Here is an 8011-nt window from a genome sequence, read left to right as displayed (position 1 = left end):
CTCCAAAGTCAATGATACAAGCTCAGAGCATATTTTTCAATATCTGAATGGTCCGCTCGGACTGACCGTCCGTCTGAGGATGAAATGCTGTGCTCAACTGCACCTGGGTGACTAACTCTCATTGCACTGCTTTCTAGAAATGCGAGGTAAACTACGTACTTCGGTCCGAAATGATAGATATTGGCACACCATGAAGGCGAACAATCTCCCGGATATAAATCTCAGCTAACCTCTCGGATGAATAGAAGACCGCCACAGGAATGAAATGTACTGACTTGGTCAGCCTATCAACAAGGAGCCAAACTGCATCAAACTTTTTCCGGGTCAACGAAAGTCCAGTAACAAAGTCCATAGTGATCCACTCCCACTTCCACTCGGGAAGTTCAATCCTCTGAAATAAGTCACCAGGCCTCTGATGCTCATATTTAGCCTGCTGACAATTCAAACACCGAGCTACATATGCCACAATATCCTTCTTTATTCTACGCCACCAATAATGCTGCCGTAAATCCTAATACATCTTTGCGGCGCCTGGATGAATAGAATATCGGGAACTGTGGGCCTCCTCTAGAATCAATTCTCGAAGCCCATCAACATTAGGTACAAAAACTCGCCCTTGCAATCTCAAAACTCCATCAGCATCTAATGTAACCTACTTGGCACCTCCTCGCTGTACCGTGTCTCTAAGGACACATAAATGGGAATCATCAAACTGCTGATCACGGATATGCTCCAATAATGAAGAACGAGCGACCGTGCAAGCTAACACTCGACTAGGCTCAGAAATATCCAGCCTTACAAATCGATTGGCCAAAGCATGAACATCTAAGGCAAGCGGCCTTTGACTGACCGGAATAAAAGCAAGGCTGCCCATACTAGCTGACTTCCTACTCAAAGCATCGGCCACCACATTGGCCTTCCCCGGGTGATATCATAATCCTTCAATAGCTCCAGCCACCTTCTCTGCCTCAAATTCAATTCCTTTTGCTTAAACAAGTAGTGAAGACTCTTGTGATCAGTGAACACCTCACATGCCACGCCATAAAAAATAGTGCCTCCAAATCTTCAATGCATGAACAATAGCTGCCAACTCCAAATCATGCACTGGATAATTCTTCTCATGAATCTTCAACTGCCTCAAAGCATAGGCAATGACCTTGCCATCCTGCATCAACACTGGACCAAGCCCAATACGGGAAGCATCACAATAGACTGTATAAGGCCCTAAACCTGTGGGCAAAACCAATACCGGTGACGTAGTCAGAGCTGTCTTGAGCTTCTGAAAGCTCGCCTCACACTCATCTGACCATCTAAATTGGGCACCCTTCTGGGTTAATTTGGTCATCGAGGCTGCGATAGATGAAAATCCCTCCACGGACCGTTGATAGTAGCCTACCAATCCCAAGAAACTCTGAATCTCTATAGCTGATACTGGTCTAGGCCAGTTCTTGACTGCCTCAATCTTCTTCGGATCAACCTGAATACCCTCTGCGGATACAATATGACCCAAAAATGTAACTGAACTGAACCAAAACTCACACTTTGAAAATTTTGCATATAGTTGACTATCCTTCAGAGTCTGAAGAGCCACTCTGAGATGTTGTTCATGCTCCTCCTGGCTGCGGGAGTATGTCAATATGTCATCAATGAAGACTATCATGAACGAGTCCAAATAAGGCCTGAAAACTCGGTTTATCAAGTCCATAAAAGCTGCTAGGGCATTTGTCAACCCAAATGACATGACCAAGAACTCGTAATGCCCGTACCCAGTGCGGAAAGCTGTCTTAGGGACATCGGATTCCCTAATCCTCAACTGGTGGTAGCCAGATCTCAAGTCTATCTTTGAAAATACCCTAACACCCTGAAGCTGATCGGACAAATCGTCAATCCTCGGTAGTGGATACTTATTCTTGATTGTAACCTTGTTCAATTGTCGGTAATCAATGCACATTCTCATCGAACCATCCTTCTTCTTTACAAACAACACTGGCGCACCCCACGACGAAACACTGGGCCTAATGAAACCCTTCTCAAGCAAGTCTTGCAACTGCTCCTTTAGTTCCTTTAACTCTGGCGGGGCCATGCGATATGGAAGAATAGAGATGGGCTGGGTGCCTGGAGCCAAATCTATGCAGAAATCAATATCCCTATCGAGTGGCATACCCGACAGGTCTGAAGAAAATACCTCAGGAAACTCGCGAACCACGGGCACAAAATCAATAGAGGGAACCTTAGTGCTGGAATCACAGACGTAAGCTAAATAAGCCAAATACCCCTTCTCGACCATACGCCGAGCCTTCACATATGAAATAACACCACGGGTAGAAGCCAGGAGTCCCTCTCTACTCTAAATGAGGCAAATTCGGTAAAGCTAAGGTCACAGTCTTGGCATGGCAATCCAAGATAGCATGGTACGGGGATAACCAGTCCATCCCCAATATAACATCGAAGTCGACCATATCTAAAAGCAACAAATCAACATGGGTCTCAAGACCCCCAATCTCCATAATACAGGCACAATTAACTCGATCGACCACAATAGAATCACCCACCGCTGTAGACACATAAACAGGAATACTTAGTGTATCACTAGGCAGAAACAGGTACGGTGCAAAATAAGATGACACATATGAATACGTAGACCCTGGATCAAATAGCACTGAAGCCTCTCTATCACAAACCAGAATAGTACCTGTAATGACTGCATCTAAAGACTCAGCCTATGTCCTGGCTGGAAGAGCATAACAGTGCGGCTGAGCCCCACCACCCTGAACCATATCTCTGGGACGGCCTGCTGCTGACTGCCCTCCACCTCTGGCGGCCTGAGCTCCACCTCTAGGACCTCTACCTCCACCTCTAGCACCTTTACCCCCACCTCTAGCTAGCTGGTCAGGCTGTGGAACATCTGGTGCTTGTACCATAGCACGAGAACTCTGCTGCAGAAAACTGCTCGAAGCTTGTGGACAATACCTAGCAATATGCCTCATGTCACCACAAGTAAAACAAGCCCTCGGCGGACGGCCCTAGAAACTCTGAAGTGGTGGTGCACTGATAGGATTTGGCTGATGAGAATAATGCGGGTGAGAACCACAACCACCCAAAGTACCATGGGAAACCTGGAGAGATGACTGAAAGGGCCTAGGAGGATGGCCTCTACCATAAGAATCTCTACATCTAGATGAGGTACCACTGAATCTACCTGAATGATGGGGCCTCTTATCCGACCCATGACCCCCTCCCTATGACAGAACCACCTCAACTCTGCGGGCCACATTGGCCGCCTCCTGAAAAGTGATCTCACTCCCAGTCTCCCTAGCCATCTGAAGATGAATCAGCTGAATCAAACCGTCGATAAATCTCCTCACCCTCTCTCTCTCGGTGGGAAGTATGACAAGAGCATGGCAAGCTAGATCGATGAACATGGTCTCATACTGAGTGACCATCATGGAACCCTGCTGAAGGCGCTCAAACTGCCTCCGAAATGCCTCTCTCTAGGTCACGGGGAGAACTTCTCCATAAACAACACTAAAAACTGCTCCCATGTCAAAGATGGCGACCCTGCTGGCCTGGCCAAGCAATAATCCCTCTACCAATTCTTGGCAGATCCAGATAGGCAAAATGCAGCAAAATCAACTCCATTGGTCTCAATAATGCCCATGTTCCTGAGAACCTCGTGGCAGCTATATAAGAAATCCTGAGGATCCTCAGTGGAAGCACTGTTGAAAGTAGTAGTGAAGAGCTTGGTGAACCTATCCAGCCTCCACAAGGCATCTGCGGACATAGCTGCTCCATCGCTGGTCTGAGTAACTACACCCGACTGAACTGCCACAGCTAGATGAACCTCTGGAACCTGAACCTGGGGAGCTACTGGCTCCGAAGTGCGCGTAGTAGGAGTCTGAGTACCTCTTCCAGCCTAAGAAGTGGTTGGTACTAATGGAAGCAAACCCGCTCAGGTGACACTCTTCATAAGGCCTACCAATCGGACCAGAGCATCCTGAAGAACTGGAGTGGCAATGAACCCCTCTGGGACCTGAGCTGAGCCCAGTGGAACTACTGGGGCTGGAACCTCCTCCTCAAAATCGACCTGAGGCTCCCACTGGTGCTGCTGCTCGGGGTTGAGCTCTTCCCCTACCTCGGCCTCTAGCACGGCATCAGCCTCGCCCTCTACCCCTAGTGGAAGCTGATACTAGGGGCTCAGGCTGCTGAGCGGTAGATGAGAAAGCATGTGTTCTCACCATCTACGAAAGAACAAAGTAGAAGTTCAATTAGCATTTGACGAACCAATCCGCAAGACAGGAAAGAACAAAGATGAAATTTTTCCTAACTCTGTAGCCTCTAGGGGATAAATATAGACGTCTCCGTACCGATCCCTCAGACTCTACTAAGCTTGTCCATGAGTTGTGAGATCTATGTAACCTAGAGCTCTGATACCAACTTGTCACGACCCAGATTTTCCACCCTCGGGAGTCGTGATGGCGCCTACTAATGAGAGCTAGGCAAGCCAACCCTTAACTACCTTTTTCATTAACAAAATTCTCCTTTTACCAATTATCTGCAATAGTACAGTTTCAGCGGAATAAATTAAATAAGCGGAAGTCTTAAATTAATGAAACAGATTAAAGATGCGGAAATTCAACTTAAACCTCTACCCAAGAACTGGTGTCACATTACTCATGAACTACTAAGAGTACTAAATACAACCGTTTGAAATAAATATAACATTGTTTGTCTAGGATACATGAGATAACAACATGAAAAGTAAAATAGAGGAGACTCCGGGCCTGCGGACATCTGCAAGGCTACCTCGGTATCTCGGTGGATTAAAAGCTGGCTCCCGATCAAATGCTGCTCCAACACCTAGATCTGTGCAAAAGAGCACATAGTGTAGCATCAACACAACCGACTCCATGTGCTGGTAAGTGCCTGGCCTAACCCTGGAAAGGTAGTGACGAGGCTAGGGCCAGACTCCAGATAAACATGTGCAATTATATAATATATGGAGAAAGGAACAACAGGAAATAAGCAAGTAAACTGGGGAGGGGAGAACATGCTTCGGTATAGCAAGATAAATAGAATCCTCAAGAAATGATAAATTAAACCAACTATTAAGCCTCTAACATGAATAAGAATATATATACAACTTTCACTTTCAAAACTCATCTCGTTGCAGGCGTGTAACTCGATCCCATTTCTAAATATCTCGTGGAAGGCATACCACCCGCTTCCATTTTATCATAACTCGTGGTAGGCGTACCACCCGCTCCCATTTCATCAATATCTTGTGGTTGGCGTACCACCCGCTCCGATTTCAGCAATATCTTGTGGTAGGCATACCGCCCGCTCCCCTTTATAATATCACTTGTGGTAGGCATACCACCCGCTCATATTTCAATATCTGTTGTGGTAGTCATACCACCCGCTCCCATTTCAATATCAGTTGTGGTAGGCATACCACCCGCTCCCATTTCATCCAAACACAGTACACAATACAAATCCCGGCAAGGGAACATAAGTAAATTCATAAACTTCCCAGCAAGGGAAACAATAACAACAAGTCATACATCTCGGCAAGGGAATGTCAGCTATAACCAATCCTATTTAACTTCTGCTTGACACAATTTAAAAACCAATACTCAGTATCAAGGATCATCAATCAAGGCATTCATAGAATCAATTAAGATTACACAATCATCAATTTAAGACCCACGGTCATGCTCGACACCAACGTATGGATACTCGTCACCATGCCCATACATCGTACTCAACACAAAACAAGTAGCATTTATGACTCAACTCCTAATCCCTCAAGCTAAGGTTAGACCGAACACTTACATCGATGCCTTGAACTAAACTCAAGCCTTAACTATAGCTTTGCCCCTCGTTTCCACCACATATTCTCCCGAATCTAGTCACAAGTTACTTAATTACATCAATAAATGCTAAATGAATCAATTTGAATGCATAAACATGAATTTCCCAAAGTTTTGCTCAAAATGTCCAAAAATGCCCCTGGGCCCACGTGGTCAAAACCCGATTACCCATTCCTCCACGAACTCAAATATATAATATGTTTTGAAATTGGACTTCAAATTGAGGTCCAAATTCCCAATTTTAGAAAAACTTAGGTTCTACCCAAAAACTCTAATTTCCTCCATGAAAATCTTTGATTCTAAGTTAAAAACATGTTAAATGATGTTAAAGATTGAAATAAATGAGTAAAAACCAACTTACAAATGATTTGGAAGAAGACTTGTTCTTGGAAAATCGCCCAAAGGAGTTTTTGTTTTGAAAGAATGTTCAAAATGGCTTCAAATTCGGCTAAGTGTAAAATATACAGGCCTCAGATGTGGGAAATGCGACCTGCTGATGTGGGAATTGCGAAGATAATATTTGCATTTGCGAACACTGACGAAATCCAGGACTTTCGCATTTGCGAAATCTTCATCGCATTTGCGATGCCTCAGCTTCCCCAGCCATCTTCGCATTTGCGAGCCAAACGTCGCATTTGCGACCGGCTCAGCTTCGCATTTGTGAACCAAATGGTCGCATTTGCGACCCCAGTGTAGGACTCCCCTTCTCACATTTGCGATGCCAGGCTCGCATTTGTGAGACCTGCTTCGCAAACGCGAAGATTGCAGAACTGAAATGCCAGATTTTTCCTCTAAGTTCAAAATGCTTCCGTGGCCTATCCAAAACTCACCTGAGCCCTCGGGGCTCCAAACCAAACATGCACATAACCTCAAAGACACCCTACGGACTTACTTGCGCGATCAAATCGCCAAATAACATCAAATACATCGGATTGAGCCTCAAAATCCATGATTTCTTCCAAATTTCATAAAACATCAAATTTTCCATTTTAAGTCCGAAACACGTCAAACAACGTCCGTTTTCAACCAAACTTTACAGAAACATCTTAAATCATATATAAGACTTGTACTGGGCACCGGAACCAAAATACGGGCCCGATACCATAGTCTTCTAATCAAATTTCATTTCCAATTTCCTTAATCATTTTCAGAAAATAATTTTTACTCAAAAATTCATTTCTCGGGCTTAGGGCCTCGGAATTCGATTCCGGGCATATGCCCAAGTCCCATATTTTCTTACGGACCTTTTGGGACCGTCAAATCATGGGTCCAGGTCCGTTTACCAAAAATATTGACCGAAGTCAAATTTAGCATTTTTCACAGAATTTCACATTTAAGCTTTCCGGCTTCGCACTAGAACTATGAACGCAAATCAAGGCAACCTTAAATGAGGTTTTCGATGCCTCGGGGACACAGATTTCAATTAGAAATAGGTGATGACCCTTTGGGTCGTCACAATTTATAAACCTAGGACCCCTTCCCTTTACTTGTTTATTTTATTACATTCAAACAAATTTCAAAACTCCTTTTCTCAAAATTTCAGCTTCCTTGTTTCTTTAAACTTTAACTTATTTGCAATCACAATGTGACAACCCCTCATATTTGAAATCCTTATTTGCTTATTGTTTGTACTTAACGCCACAATTGTAGCATGGCCGGGAACCACACTAGTGGATCTTGGGGGGTGCCTAACACCTTCCCCTCGAGATAATTTCTAGCCCTTACCCAAACTCTGGTTTTCTAAACAAATTCTTCCTAGTGTCCTAATGCAATTTAATCATTAGGTGGAGACTCTTCAATTCAAAACCCAATTCCCAAAAGGGAACGAGTTGTCCTCCCAAATGTCACAAAACCCGATTTCGCGAGAAAAAAGGGGCGCGACAGGTATACTAAACATTAGAGATTCTAAGGCAAGGGTTCAATTAATCTTAAAGAGAAGGTGTAAGGCACTCTTTAAGATCCATATTAAAATGGTTAACCGATCGGACTTAAGATAATTAAGGCTAAGTGTAGAGTGTATAAATGATTAAAAAGGGATTGATTCAAAAGAGCTTCACTTTGAAAATATCTATGCGTAAGAAATTATGAGTTAAAATCATATTAACTAATCGAATATGAACTTAAAAACATTCTGATGACTA

Source organism: Nicotiana tabacum, chromosome 10 (genome assembly GCF_000715075.1).
Source record: "Nicotiana tabacum cultivar K326 chromosome 10, ASM71507v2, whole genome shotgun sequence".
NCBI classification, from domain to species: domain Eukaryota; kingdom Viridiplantae; phylum Streptophyta; class Magnoliopsida; order Solanales; family Solanaceae; genus Nicotiana; species Nicotiana tabacum.
The sequence above is the reverse complement of the archived record's forward strand: the minus strand, read 5'-3'. Positions refer to the sequence as shown.